General features: G+C 34.8%; 1 protein-coding gene and 1 long non-coding RNA gene across 2 annotated transcripts in view; both read right to left on the reverse strand.

Moving 5' to 3' along the window:
• LOC131005525 (COBRA-like protein 1) overlaps positions 1 to 14,075 on the reverse strand; it is a 28,818-nt gene that overhangs the window by 10,423 nt on the left and 4,320 nt on the right. The gene's annotated exons all lie outside the window — the stretch shown is intronic.
• Positions 5,011 to 6,014, reverse strand: LOC131005528 (uncharacterized). The gene is made up of 2 exons (XR_009095280.1): positions 5,798 to 6,014; positions 5,011 to 5,199 (listed from the first exon to the last, which is right to left on the reverse strand). It is a non-coding gene; the product is annotated as an uncharacterized LOC131005528 (long non-coding RNA).

Here is a 14,075-nt window from a genome sequence, read left to right on the forward strand (position 1 = left end):
ATCTCTATATAAACTCTCCACTCATCTCAAATCCTTAAGTTCAAGGATAGGTTTCAAGAAAATCATGGTACTAAGTCTCGATTTATCTCTCATATAAGGCTCGTCTAATCTCATTCAACACATAGACAACACAATCACATAAGGCACATAAGAAAACACAATCAAACATTATCAAAACATGCTCTGTTTTTACACTGACTCAACTTCAAAATCTAACCTGTTCTTACTCCGACACCTCCTGGACTCTAGACTCATACCAAAAGAAAGGTCTTCGAGTCTATTTTCATATATATATATATAAAAAAGTAGAGTCAAAAACTCCAAGTATTGTAGGAGATATAACTGTTTTACTACAGTCTACCATATTTGGCAGTTTTGAGCAATCGAAAACTTGGATTTTTGAAAAATAGTAAATGTTGTCAAATTGGGCTCACATTTTGTGTATATCTAGCTAACACAATAAGGTTAATACCATAAAATTTTGGAAAGCTAGATCACACAGGAAGCTACTGAAATGAATGACTCTTTCCCTGCTCTCTGAAACTCTCGGTAGTAATGTGCAGTTTCAGTTTTGTATTTTATAAAAATAATAGACGAAGTCCAAATGACTTGAAATTTTACCGATGTTCTCAAGACTCATGTAGAGACTTGGTATTAAAATTTCAAAGCTTTTTGACATTGAAAAACCGTCGATCACAGTAGGTCAGTAGGCCTACGAAATTCACCAAAATCTCATCTCAAACTCTTAAAATACTCAACTCAACATTCCTTCAAGGAAACTCATTAAAGCTCATTTTAAACACATATAACACTCACAAACATTCAAGCACAATATAATGCTCATCATACTCAAATCTTGACTCTCTTCTTACATCATAACCTCAAATCTCTTAGTAAAACGTTTCAATGAACGCATCATTAAAATTCTCTTTTCATTTTCATGCACAAAATTACTCAATTATTCAAACATGATCTCATTCATCATATAAATCATTATACACATATAGATTCCCTTTTATCATGTACTAAACTCTAATGAAACTTCATGTATCATCATAAAACTCTTAATAAAACATGACAAACTTTCACATAATGGTCATAAAACAATTAAACCTCATTTTATCAATCATCGACTTCTCAAAATATGAAAACTCAAAAACTCATATAAACTAAACTAAGTCAAAAATTTTCTTAGCCAACAAAATACTTACTCAAACATAATTATACACTAATATCATGCTCAAATACATATATCTTAAGCCAAAATCACTTTAATAACACATAGGCAAAAAGTCCTAATTTTTATTAAACTAAACTCTTTTGAAAATATCACTAATCATGTATAACCTATTGATCAAATCATAGATCTAACATCCTAGGTTACCAATTAGCACAAATCAACATCATAAAACAAGATCACATATAGATACACATGTATGTCATCTTCTTCCTCAAACTAACACTTTTCATTTTTCACCTCTCAACCTCAAGCTTCAATCTCATCCATCATTAATCATCTGAATCATCTCATAAACTCAAATCCATCATCAATACATCAATTGATCCATAGGATCTCAACATCCCAATTTTAGGTAAACTAACCTAATAGAAAAATCTATATCTCATGGCTAATCATCAAGATATTCATATATATTAACTCAATAATCATCAATCATCATATAACTCAAGCCAATTCAAGAAAACAAACAACAATTTTTCGTAGGGTTTCAAGCCCCTAATTTTCGAAAATTTCATAGAAATAAGTTGGGTGATTTTCTTGCTCAATCATGATCATATACTCACATATAACATCATACAATCTAGATCTATAAAAATAAGAATCACTTACCCAAGATTAAACAAAAATCAAAGTTTTCCTTTCTCACTCTTCAAACCAAACCCCACGGTCCTCTTGAAATCTTCAAGAATTGAAAGGTGTTTATGTTGATTTGGTGGAGGAATTGATCTTGATGTGAACTTGGAAGCTTTGGTGATTCATCTATGGTGATCTTTTGGAGCAAAATCGGAAGAGAGGGAGAGAAATTGAGAGTGGCCGAATGGTGAAGAAAATGAGGGAAATGAAGTGAATTTGTCTTGCTTAGGAAGGATGATTGGAGACCAAACACTATTCACCATTTAATACTTGTCCCCCCCCCCCTATACACTAATCCCTTCCCTTCATCTTCATACCACACGTCCACTTCAAGTAAGGCTAAGGAAATTAATCACATGCTTATTAGATTAAAATAATCATGTGTGTGTAAGGTTGTGTAGTCTAGAATAAATCATGTATTAAGCTACATTAACAAAATCATAAAAGACTAATTACTAATTAATGCAATGCTATAACACAAAACTATTGTGACCAATATAAATATGGCACTAATATTAGTGCACTCACTCAATTATAATATTCCTCATCATAGGAAAAATAATTTGAAAATATTTTGTTTGGAAAAATTTTCATAAACCGACATTCTTTGATTTCTCGGTAAAAATAAATTGCACTTGCTTTGAAAACTTAATTAAAATTCCAAGTGCTAAGGTTATCAAATAAAAATCATAATAACTTGCTCACAATGACATACGTAACAAAACTCACATAATCAATCAGTCACGTAATTTCACATAATATCACGTCAAAGCAGTCGGCAAACACAGACAAACTAGACGTCTCTCCGACCGATTTTTTTTTTTTTTTTTTTTATCAAGGTTTTTCACTCTTTGTTTCTCGACTCTATTTCCAACTCATTATTCCTATTTTCTTAATAGGACAGTCAATCTCTCTGACATCTCAGTATTCTCAATAGTGTTAAGACACTATCTCACAACATAGGTAAAAGTACGGGGTGTTACATGTACTATCAAATTTAGATAAAATTCATGACTTCATGCATAATTTAAAATTCATGTGGCTCATATAAATACACTTAACTCACCAATTAAAACTTATGCACCACATTTATAAAAATTTTCCTTTAACTAAGCACATTAAAACACATATATAATGATTAAATCACATCAGATAATCAAACCAGTTTTTATTATAAATGGATGCCGAACCCTAATTATTAATAATAAAGCCCTTAATCAGGGATTAAAAGTCGGGGTATGATATACTATCCCCCTTAAAAGAAATTTCGTTCCGAAATTTGTACCACAGGAAATAATTCTGGGTATTTCTCCTTCATGCTAAACTCGAGTTCTCACGTCGCCTCTTCTTGATCATGGTACTTCCAAAGAACTATTACTAAAGGTATCGACTTATTCCTTAGTACTTTAACTTTCCGATCTAGAATAGATTCGGGTCTCTCCTCATATCAATTGGATTCCCAATTCTAAATTATATACACGAGATTTACTTGAGAATAAGTTCCCTCGTTCTTTTGCGGCGGTTCATTGCTCCTACCTCATTCCTAGGGCTCATCTACGGAGTATCCTATTTTCCAAAGACCAAAATGGCCATCAACCCATTTCTTGTTACCTACACATGTACAACACTTTCCTATGAATCTATCTTAAAACTATCATAGACCAATTAACTTAAGTCCTCGTACTCGAACACTATATTACGGTCTTAGCTTAAACTTTGAATTTTTATCGTAATGAGTGGTCGATATCACTAACAGGACAAAGACTAATCTCAACTAATTACAATGAGACACAATTATACGAAGCCATAATTTGGGTAGTATACTACATCGGTAGACTAACATTTCTTGGTCTTATCAAACAAGGGAATCTATTATGACAACTCACGAGTTGCAAAGCTCAAACTCAACACAACATCAAAGCAAGGTGTTGTAGAAATTGTTCAAGAGAATCAAAAGAATGACCAGAGGGTATGAAATGATTAACTACTAGGTCGAACAAAACGACCTCGAGTAAGAACCCATCTGGCTTTTCAACCGAAAGTTGAAACACATGGGTTTTCAACCCAAAAGACGTCTACTGAGATTTGGATCATGTGGACTGGCCAGGTCCAACATCATCACCTCCCAGTCACACGGGAAACATCGTCCCGAACTTGGAGAGCCATGAACATACTATACATAACAAAACATAAGTTCATTATGACAACTAAACTTATCTTAAGGTTCCCTATCCTATTGATCTCAAACCCCAAACCTCTCTTAAGACATATACACACAGACATACGTACACAGGCAAAACACACTATTCATAAAATCTATCTTGTAGCAAAAGTCGATTTGATATTCCGTCGCACTTGAACATTTGAACGTAGAGACTATGGTTCAACCTTTGATGCAACATTTACCTTGAATTCGTCGCGTATCGTCATTCTGTGCTTTTCCTTTACCTCGTACATATCTTTTCAATCCTCTTTGTAGTTCAAAAGAACCATCATTTTCTTAAGGGAGCTGAAACGCTCTAAGTTCTCTTTCATTCTTCTACATCATCACCTTAAGAATCTAGATTGTAGAGATATACTACTAATCTAGTAGTCTATGTTCTTTTAAAATTGTGATCATGCAACTTATAACAATCTATGTTCTCTGGGAAAACATATGTCACTTTTCTATCATTCATCTGATCATAACATCATAGACTGCAAAAATATGCCATGAAAGGCAAAACATTCAACATTCCATCATAACATGCTCTTCACATAAACATATTCATGAAGCATTTTAGAACATTAACATCTTTAAAACGTTGAAACTGCAGTTACCTTCTTTCCTTGATTGAGCACGATGCAATGGAGTGTTGAGCGGTGCCATATGAACCCATGTAAGTCTAAAGAATCAAACTAGACTCGACTCTTTAGAATAAGGTTTCTAGGGTCAGAGCGAACGAACCGCTCTGATACCACTCTGTCACAGCCCACTTTCCCAATGACGGGTTAACCGGGGTTATGACTTGGGGTGAACAATAAGAAATGAAAATGGACAATTACTTAACAATAAAGTATATGGAAATGTCACTCATAGATAAAATGCTAGGATCATATATGATTATTTGGATAATTATAAAACATACACATAAATGAGAACTGATTAAGGTGGGTTACCCAATAACACGTATCACAACTTCATAACATAGAGCTATCCTAATCAAAGTGTTTTGCAGCGGAAAACGTGTGAGATATACATATGAAGATGTATACTCAAGGTTACATTTCTTGAAATGTCAAAGGAACACCCGCTCAACATCATTCCATTCCATCAGTTGCTCAACCTGCACATTTAGAAATACATGCAGGGCTGAGTATAAAAATACTCAGTGGACATAGCCGAAAATACATTCATGCATACATATATAAATTGAACTGCCATAACAGTAACACACATGGGTTTTCTTAAATGACATGTGCTTACTAAAATATTTCTTTCATTTTCATAAAGTCGATCGGCCGATCATTTTCCTTCATATGATCCATATCTGTTCCTTTCTGTCACGCGCCGGGAAGGAGGCCTCCTTACCACGGGCGCCAAGACCGGTCGCAAGCGACTCGCGGTCTCCATAAGTGTACACGTTAACCCTAGCTAGCGACCTTTGTCTAGCATAGGATCCCAATTGGATTTCCTTTAAAGTTGGCGAACCAACACAGATAGGATACATACGTAAAACATAAACATTTTTGGCAGTACAATCATTTCATAAACATTTCATTTCATTTCATAAACATTTCATATCATTTCATAAAAGTCATTTATCATTTGGGCATAATAATAATATGAAATTAACAGTTAAAATCATCTCATGCATATATTCGTATAAGAGGCCTACGACACGCAGGGGATCTCTATATACGTATAGTAAAAGTAATGCCCACCTGGATAGGCAAAGCCTGAAGATCATAATCACATAAACTCGTCTTGGGAAAGCAGCGCTAATCCCCTTGGTTCATAAAGCCTACAAGAAATTCTATTCTTAATAGGTCTCGTGAAGCTAACTTAAAGTCTTAGTGGATGTACTAAACATACTTGATTCATCACGCCGGGTTTTCAAATTTAATAATAAAAATTGAAAGCTAATTCTTGAGCTAAGGACACCAACAATATCCTTACTCGATTTTCTTATAATAATTGAATTTATAAATAAATCCAATTAAATCATAAAACTTTCTATTGCATAATGCAAATGAAATTTCATGTCATGCTTAAAACATATAATAAGTACTTACTTAAAATATGCACATAATAATAATATGATATTATTATGAAAACTAATATTTGAAAATAATTAATCAAACTCAAAGAAGTCTAATTAATTAAAATAGTGTAGCTCTTTAAAACAAATATGCACAATCCAATTAAATCAATAATTGGGCAGCCCATGATTTAATATAATCAGAAGCCCAAACTGAAATTTAATACAATTAAAATCGGCCCAAAACAAAAAGAGCCCAAAACCCAAACCCTTTCTCTTAAGCCCAACACTCAAAGCCCATCACCCTTCCCTTCTTCTTCCCCCCCATCAGCCGCAACACACGCACACACACTCACGCTTAAGATCTCATTCTCTCTCTCCACGCCAAACCCACCGTCCATCTCTCAGAATCCGCCGCCGCAGTGTAGCTCGCCGGAGGAGCAGCAGCTACAAGCCGCCGCCACCAGCTCTCTCTCTGACCTCTCTCGACCGATCCTCCCTCTGGAACTCCGGCGATAGCAGCGAGAAGCCACTGCCGCCGTCGACCCAGCCCCCTGTTCACAGATCTTACTCTTACTCCGGCTGATAGCAGCGGGAGTTAACCACCGCCGTCCGCCGACTCCGACTCTCCTCTCCCTCCGACCGTGGCCGAGCGACAGCAACAGCAAGGCTGCCGCGCCCTGGCCTCCACCCAGACCAGCTACCACCCTCATCTCTCATGCTCCATCCTCGGCCGGACAACAGCGGTGGAGCCGCCGCCGAGCCCTAGCCTCCCTCTACCTCTCGACTCTACACCACAGCAAGGTAAATCTCTCTGTGACTCCCGCCGACGAGCAGCATCCGGAGCCCTAACCTCTACCTAGACCAGCTCCGACCAGCCCCAGCCCATTCCCTGTTCCCGACAGCCGGCGACTCTCAGGCCGCCGCCGTCCTGACCTCAACAAATCCTCAAAACTCGACTTTTATTCCTTCAAATACATTGATGCTTCCAATATAAAACAAATCTATTCTTTTCTATTTAGAAAACATGCTTCATGTATGTATGTATATGCACAGACGATAAATAAACATCATTGAGTTTGGGTCTTGTTGTCATATGCAAATTTATATATAATGGAATCAGTGTATGTGTTATGGGTTCTAACTTGAGTTTCTGTTTCAAAAGAAGTGCTCGAGTCATAGAAATAACCTTGTAGGTGTGGAATGGAGTCTGTTTCTATTTGTTGTGTATCTGCAAAGAATTCATGAAAAATGTATGTAGTCTGATATGGTTTGGGATTGTGTAAAGAATAAATGAAAGATGTATAAAGAAAAGGTAGAACCTTTGTGAATGAATGATACTGGTTTTGATTGCTTCTATTGATGAAATCGGCGTTGCTGTTTTCTTGAGAACTCAAAGATTGTATGGATGGATGGGTTCATGTTTTGATGTTTGATTATATGGCTGGCTGTTAGGTGTAGTGGAATTTGAAAGTGGAAGCAAAAGAAAGTGGACAGCCTAAAGAAAGCAAAAGAAATTTGATAAAGATATGGGAGATTTGATTGTCTGCATAAAGACATGTATGAAAAAAAATAATCATGATATAGAGTGGTTAAAGACATGTATGAAAAAAATAATCATGATATAGGGTGGCTATTAGGAACATAGGGTATGGTGTGAGATGCGGTGTTGATTGAACTAATAAAATCCTTCAGGATAAAATATCGGGACTGTAATAAATACTTCAGGGTTCGCTAAATAAATATCGATCTCGTGAAAATACTTGAATGCTAAATTAAATAAATATGCAATGCATATAAATTTAATAACTAAATTTACAAATGTTTTTGTAAATCATTTTTGTTGGAATTAAAAATAAATTCTTTTTCTCATTCCGGCGTGAATCATCTTAAATCTAAGTTCAAAATTATTCTAAACTTAGCTCGAGGAAACAGGGTATTACATTCCTCCCTTCTTATAAAAATTCCGTCCTCGGAATTGCATATCTGGTATTCTATCTTGTGATACTAGTCATTCGTTTCATTCATCTCTTTTGTGGCCTTTTCCATCCTGTGATGGTTCCACTAAATGACGAGAACAATATTATTGCCTCGTAAAACTTGAATCTTGCGATCAAGTATCTGGACTGATTTCTTATCACAACTTAGGTCCTGGCTATGACTACTTTATCTTGCTTAATCACATGCTTTCTTAATTGCGAGGTGCTATACGTATTGTATACATCCACAATGCTTGGTGGCAGAGCCAACTTATAGGCTACAAAGACCTAACTTATCTAGGATCTCAAAAGGTCCTATATAACGGGGTCGTAACTTGCTCCTCTTTCCAAAACGTATAACTCCCTTTGAGGGAGAGATTTTGAGGAAAATTCGATTCCCAACATTAAATTCTAATTCCGATTGGCGTTTATCGGCGTAAGACTTTTGTCTATCTTGAGTTTCTTTGATTCTTTGCTTGATATGGTCGACTTTTTCAATCATCTGTTGGACCAGTTCAGGACCTAACAACATTCTTTCACCCACTTCATCTTAGTAAAGTGGTGAACTACCTTAATTGTTTCCTTCGTCCTAAGTCACCTTCTCAGATTTGACTAGGGAATTCTAATATCAAACTTTTCTCATCATCTTGGTAACTTTCACTTAAAGATTAATGGCACTCCTTCTGCCATGTAAACTCATTTTCTCATTTCCAAATGATTATTTAATGGGGGTTTCTAAGTTTCTATTGTGGTGGCATTCCAACTTTATTCTTGCTGTAGCTTCTGGCACTTTAGCCAAAGCATTCACTCTCTTAACTTGAGCCTACTAGCCTTGGGGTTGGGTTATACCTTAAGTTTAGTTCTAGTGCTTTCCTTCCATTTCCTTTTTCTTTACCTCCATTTTGACGTGGTGTACATATCTTGTTTGCGCGTGAACTTTTTCCTTCTCCAATTTGTTGTAGTGACTCGGTGGTGAGAGTCTCGTTCATTGTTTGTTCCTTCATAATATCTCCCTAGTTTACTAGGGAATTTGAAAATCTCATGCCGCGATTCATTTACGAACTTCTTTACGCATTTCTCATTATTCATTTATAAATGACTTAAATAAGCATTTTAAACTCCATTAAAAAGGAATTGATTTAAAACATTTTAATCCTTTTAAAATCCATACTCATAAAGCCTTAACTCATGCTCTATCTCATATTCTATCTCTTTACTCATCTCTATATAAACTCTCCACTCATCTCAAATCCTTAAGTTCAAGGATAGGTTTCAAGAAAATCATGGTACTAAGTCTCGATTTATCTCTCATATAAGGCTCGTCTAATCTCATTCAACACATAGACAACACAATCACATAAGGCACATAAGAAAACACAATCAAACATTATCAAAACATGCTCTGTTTTTACACTGACTCAACTTCAAAATCTAACCTGTTCTTACTCCGACACCTCCTGGACTCTAGACTCATACCAAAAGAAAGGTCTTCGAGTCTATTTTCATATATATATAAAAAAAAGTAGAGTCAAAAACTCCAAGTATTGTAGGAGATATAACTGTTTTACTACAGTCTACCATATTTGGCAGTTTTGAGCAATCGAAAACTTGGATTTTTGAAAAATAGTAAATGTTGTCAAATTGGGCTCACATTTTGTGTATATCTAGCTAACACAATAAGGTTAATACCATAAAATTTTGGAAAGCTAGATCACACAGGAAGCTACTGAAATGAATGACTCTTTCCCTGCTCTCTGAAACTCTCGGTAGTAATGTGCAGTTTCAGTTTTGTATTTTATAAAAATAATAGACGAAGTCCAAATGACTTGAAATTTTACCGATGTTCTCAAGACTCATGTAGAGACTTGGTATTAAAATTTCAAAGCTTTTTGACATTGAAAAACCGTCGATCACAGTAGGTCAGTAGGCCTACGAAATTCACCAAAATCTCATCTCAAACTCTTAAAATACTCAACTCAACATTCCTTCAAGGAAACTCATTAAAGCTCATTTTAAACACATATAACACTCACAAACATTCAAGCACAATATAATGCTCATCATACTCAAATCTTGACTCTCTTCTTACATCATAACCTCAAATCTCTTAGTAAAACGTTTCAATGAACGCATCATTAAAATTCTCTTTTCATTTTCATGCACAAAATTACTCAATTATTCAAACATGATCTCATTCATCATATAAATCATTATACACATATAGATTCCCTTTTATCATGTACTAAACTCTAATGAAACTTCATGTATCATCATAAAACTCTTAATAAAACATGACAAACTTTCACATAATGGTCATAAAACAATTAAACCTCATTTTATCAATCATCGACTTCTCAAAATATGAAAACTCAAAAACTCATATAAACTAAACTAAGTCAAAAATTTTCTTAGCCAACAAAATACTTACTCAAACATAATTATACACTAATATCATGCTCAAATACATATATCTTAAGCCAAAATCACTTTAATAACACATAGGCAAAAAGTCCTAATTTTTATTAAACTAAACTCTTTTGAAAATATCACTAATCATGTATAACCTATTGATCAAATCATAGATCTAACATCCTAGGTTACCAATTAGCACAAATCAACATCATAAAACAAGATCACATATAGATACACATGTATGTCATCTTCTTCCTCAAACTAACACTTTTCATTTTTCACCTCTCAACCTCAAGCTTCAATCTCATCCATCATTAATCATCTGAATCATCTCATAAACTCAAATCCATCATCAATACATCAATTGATCCATAGGATCTCAACATCCCAATTTTAGGTAAACTAACCTAATAGAAAAATCTATATCTCATGGCTAATCATCAAGATATTCATATATATTAACTCAATAATCATCAATCATCATATAACTCAAGCCAATTCAAGAAAACAAACAACAATTTTTCGTAGGGTTTCAAGCCCCTAATTTTCGAAAATTTCATAGAAATAAGTTGGGTGATTTTCTTGCTCAATCATGATCATATACTCACATATAACATCATACAATCTAGATCTATAAAAATAAGAATCACTTACCCAAGATTAAACAAAAATCAAAGTTTTCCTTTCTCACTCTTCAAACCAAACCCCACGGTCCTCTTGAAATCTTCAAGAATTGAAAGGTGTTTATGTTGATTTGGTGGAGGAATTGATCTTGATGTGAACTTGGAAGCTTTGGTGATTCATCTATGGTGATCTTTTGGAGCAAAATCGGAAGAGAGGGAGAGAAATTGAGAGTGGCCGAATGGTGAAGAAAATGAGGGAAATGAAGTGAATTTGTCTTGCTTAGGAAGGATGATTGGAGACCAAACACTATTCACCATTTAATACTTGTCCCCCCCCCCCTATACACTAATCCCTTCCCTTCATCTTCATACCACACGTCCACTTCAAGTAAGGCTAAGGAAATTAATCACATGCTTATTAGATTAAAATAATCATGTGTGTGTAAGGTTGTGTAGTCTAGAATAAATCATGTATTAAGCTACATTAACAAAATCATAAAAGACTAATTACTAATTAATGCAATGCTATAACACAAAACTATTGTGACCAATATAAATATGGCACTAATATTAGTGCACTCACTCAATTATAATATTCCTCATCATAGGAAAAATAATTTGAAAATATTTTGTTTGGAAAAATTTTCATAAACCGACATTCTTTGATTTCTCGGTAAAAATAAATTGCACTTGCTTTGAAAACTTAATTAAAATTCCAAGTGCTAAGGTTATCAAATAAAAATCATAATAACTTGCTCACAATGACATACGTAACAAAACTCACATAATCAATCAGTCACGTAATTTCACATAATATCACGTCAAAGCAGTCGGCAAACACAGACAAACTAGACGTCTCTCCGACCGATTTTTTTTTTTTTTTTTATCAAGGTTTTTCACTCTTTGTTTCTCGACTCTATTTCCAACTCATTATTCCTATTTTCTTAATAGGACAGTCAATCTCTCTGACATCTCAGTATTCTCAATAGTGTTAAGACACTATCTCACAACATAGGTAAAAGTACGGGGTGTTACATGTACTATCAAATTTAGATAAAATTCATGACTTCATGCATAATTTAAAATTCATGTGGCTCATATAAATACACTTAACTCACCAATTAAAACTTATGCACCACATTTATAAAAATTTTCCTTTAACTAAGCACATTAAAACACATATATAATGATTAAATCACATCAGATAATCAAACCAGTTTTTATTATAAATGGATGCCGAACCCTAATTATTAATAATAAAGCCCTTAATCAGGGATTAAAAGTCGGGGTATGATATACTATCCCCCTTAAAAGAAATTTCGTTCCGAAATTTGTACCACAGGAAATAATTCTGGGTATTTCTCCTTCATGCTAAACTCGAGTTCTCACGTCGCCTCTTCTTGATCATGGTACTTCCAAAGAACTATTACTAAAGGTATCGACTTATTCCTTAGTACTTTAACTTTCCGATCTAGAATAGATTCGGGTCTCTCCTCATATCAATTGGATTCCCAATTCTAAATTATATACACGAGATTTACTTGAGAATAAGTTCCCTCGTTCTTTTGCGGCGGTTCATTGCTCCTACCTCATTCCTAGGGCTCATCTACGGAGTATCCTATTTTCCAAAGACCAAAATGGCCATCAACCCATTTCTTGTTACCTACACATGTACAACACTTTCCTATGAATCTATCTTAAAACTATCATAGACCAATTAACTTAAGTCCTCGTACTCGAACACTATATTACGGTCTTAGCTTAAACTTTGAATTTTTATCGTAATGAGTGGTCGATATCACTAACAGGACAAAGACTAATCTCAACTAATTACAATGAGACACAATTATACGAAGCCATAATTTGGGTAGTATACTACATCGGTAGACTAACATTTCTTGGTCTTATCAAACAAGGGAATCTATTATGACAACTCACGAGTTGCAAAGCTCAAACTCAACACAACATCAAAGCAAGGTGTTGTAGAAATTGTTCAAGAGAATCAAAAGAATGACCAGAGGGTATGAAATGATTAACTACTAGGTCGAACAAAACGACCTCGAGTAAGAACCCATCTGGCTTTTCAACCGAAAGTTGAAACACATGGGTTTTCAACCCAAAAGACGTCTACTGAGATTTGGATCATGTGGACTGGCCAGGTCCAACATCATCACCTCCCAGTCACACGGGAAACATCGTCCCGAACTTGGAGAGCCATGAACATACTATACATAACAAAACATAAGTTCATTATGACAACTAAACTTATCTTAAGGTTCCCTATCCTATTGATCTCAAACCCCAAACCTCTCTTAAGACATATACACACAGACATACGTACACAGGCAAAACACACTATTCATAAAATCTATCTTGTAGCAAAAGTCGATTTGATATTCCGTCGCACTTGAACATTTGAACGTAGAGACTATGGTTCAACCTTTGATGCAACATTTACCTTGAATTCGTCGCGTATCGTCATTCTGTGCTTTTCCTTTACCTCGTACATATCTTTTCAATCCTCTTTGTAGTTCAAAAGAACCATCATTTTCTTAAGGGAGCTGAAACGCTCTAAGTTCTCTTTCATTCTTCTACATCATCACCTTAAGAATCTAGATTGTAGAGATATACTACTAATCTAGTAGTCTATGTTCTTTTAAAATTGTGATCATGCAACTTATAACAATCTATGTTCTCTGGGAAAACATATGTCACTTTTCTATCATTCATCTGATCATAACATCATAGACTGCAAAAATATGCCATGAAAGGCAAAACATTCAACATTCCATCATAACATGCTCTTCACATAAACATATTCATGAAGCATTTTAGAACATTAACATCTTTAAAACGTTGAAACTGCAGTTACCTTCTTTCCTTGATTGAGCACGATGCAATGGAGTGTTGAGCGGTGCCATATGAACCCATGTAAGTCTAAAGAATC

The sequence above is a fragment of the Salvia miltiorrhiza genome, chromosome 1, assembly GCF_028751815.1.
Source record: "Salvia miltiorrhiza cultivar Shanhuang (shh) chromosome 1, IMPLAD_Smil_shh, whole genome shotgun sequence".
NCBI lineage: Eukaryota > Viridiplantae > Streptophyta > Magnoliopsida > Lamiales > Lamiaceae > Salvia > Salvia miltiorrhiza.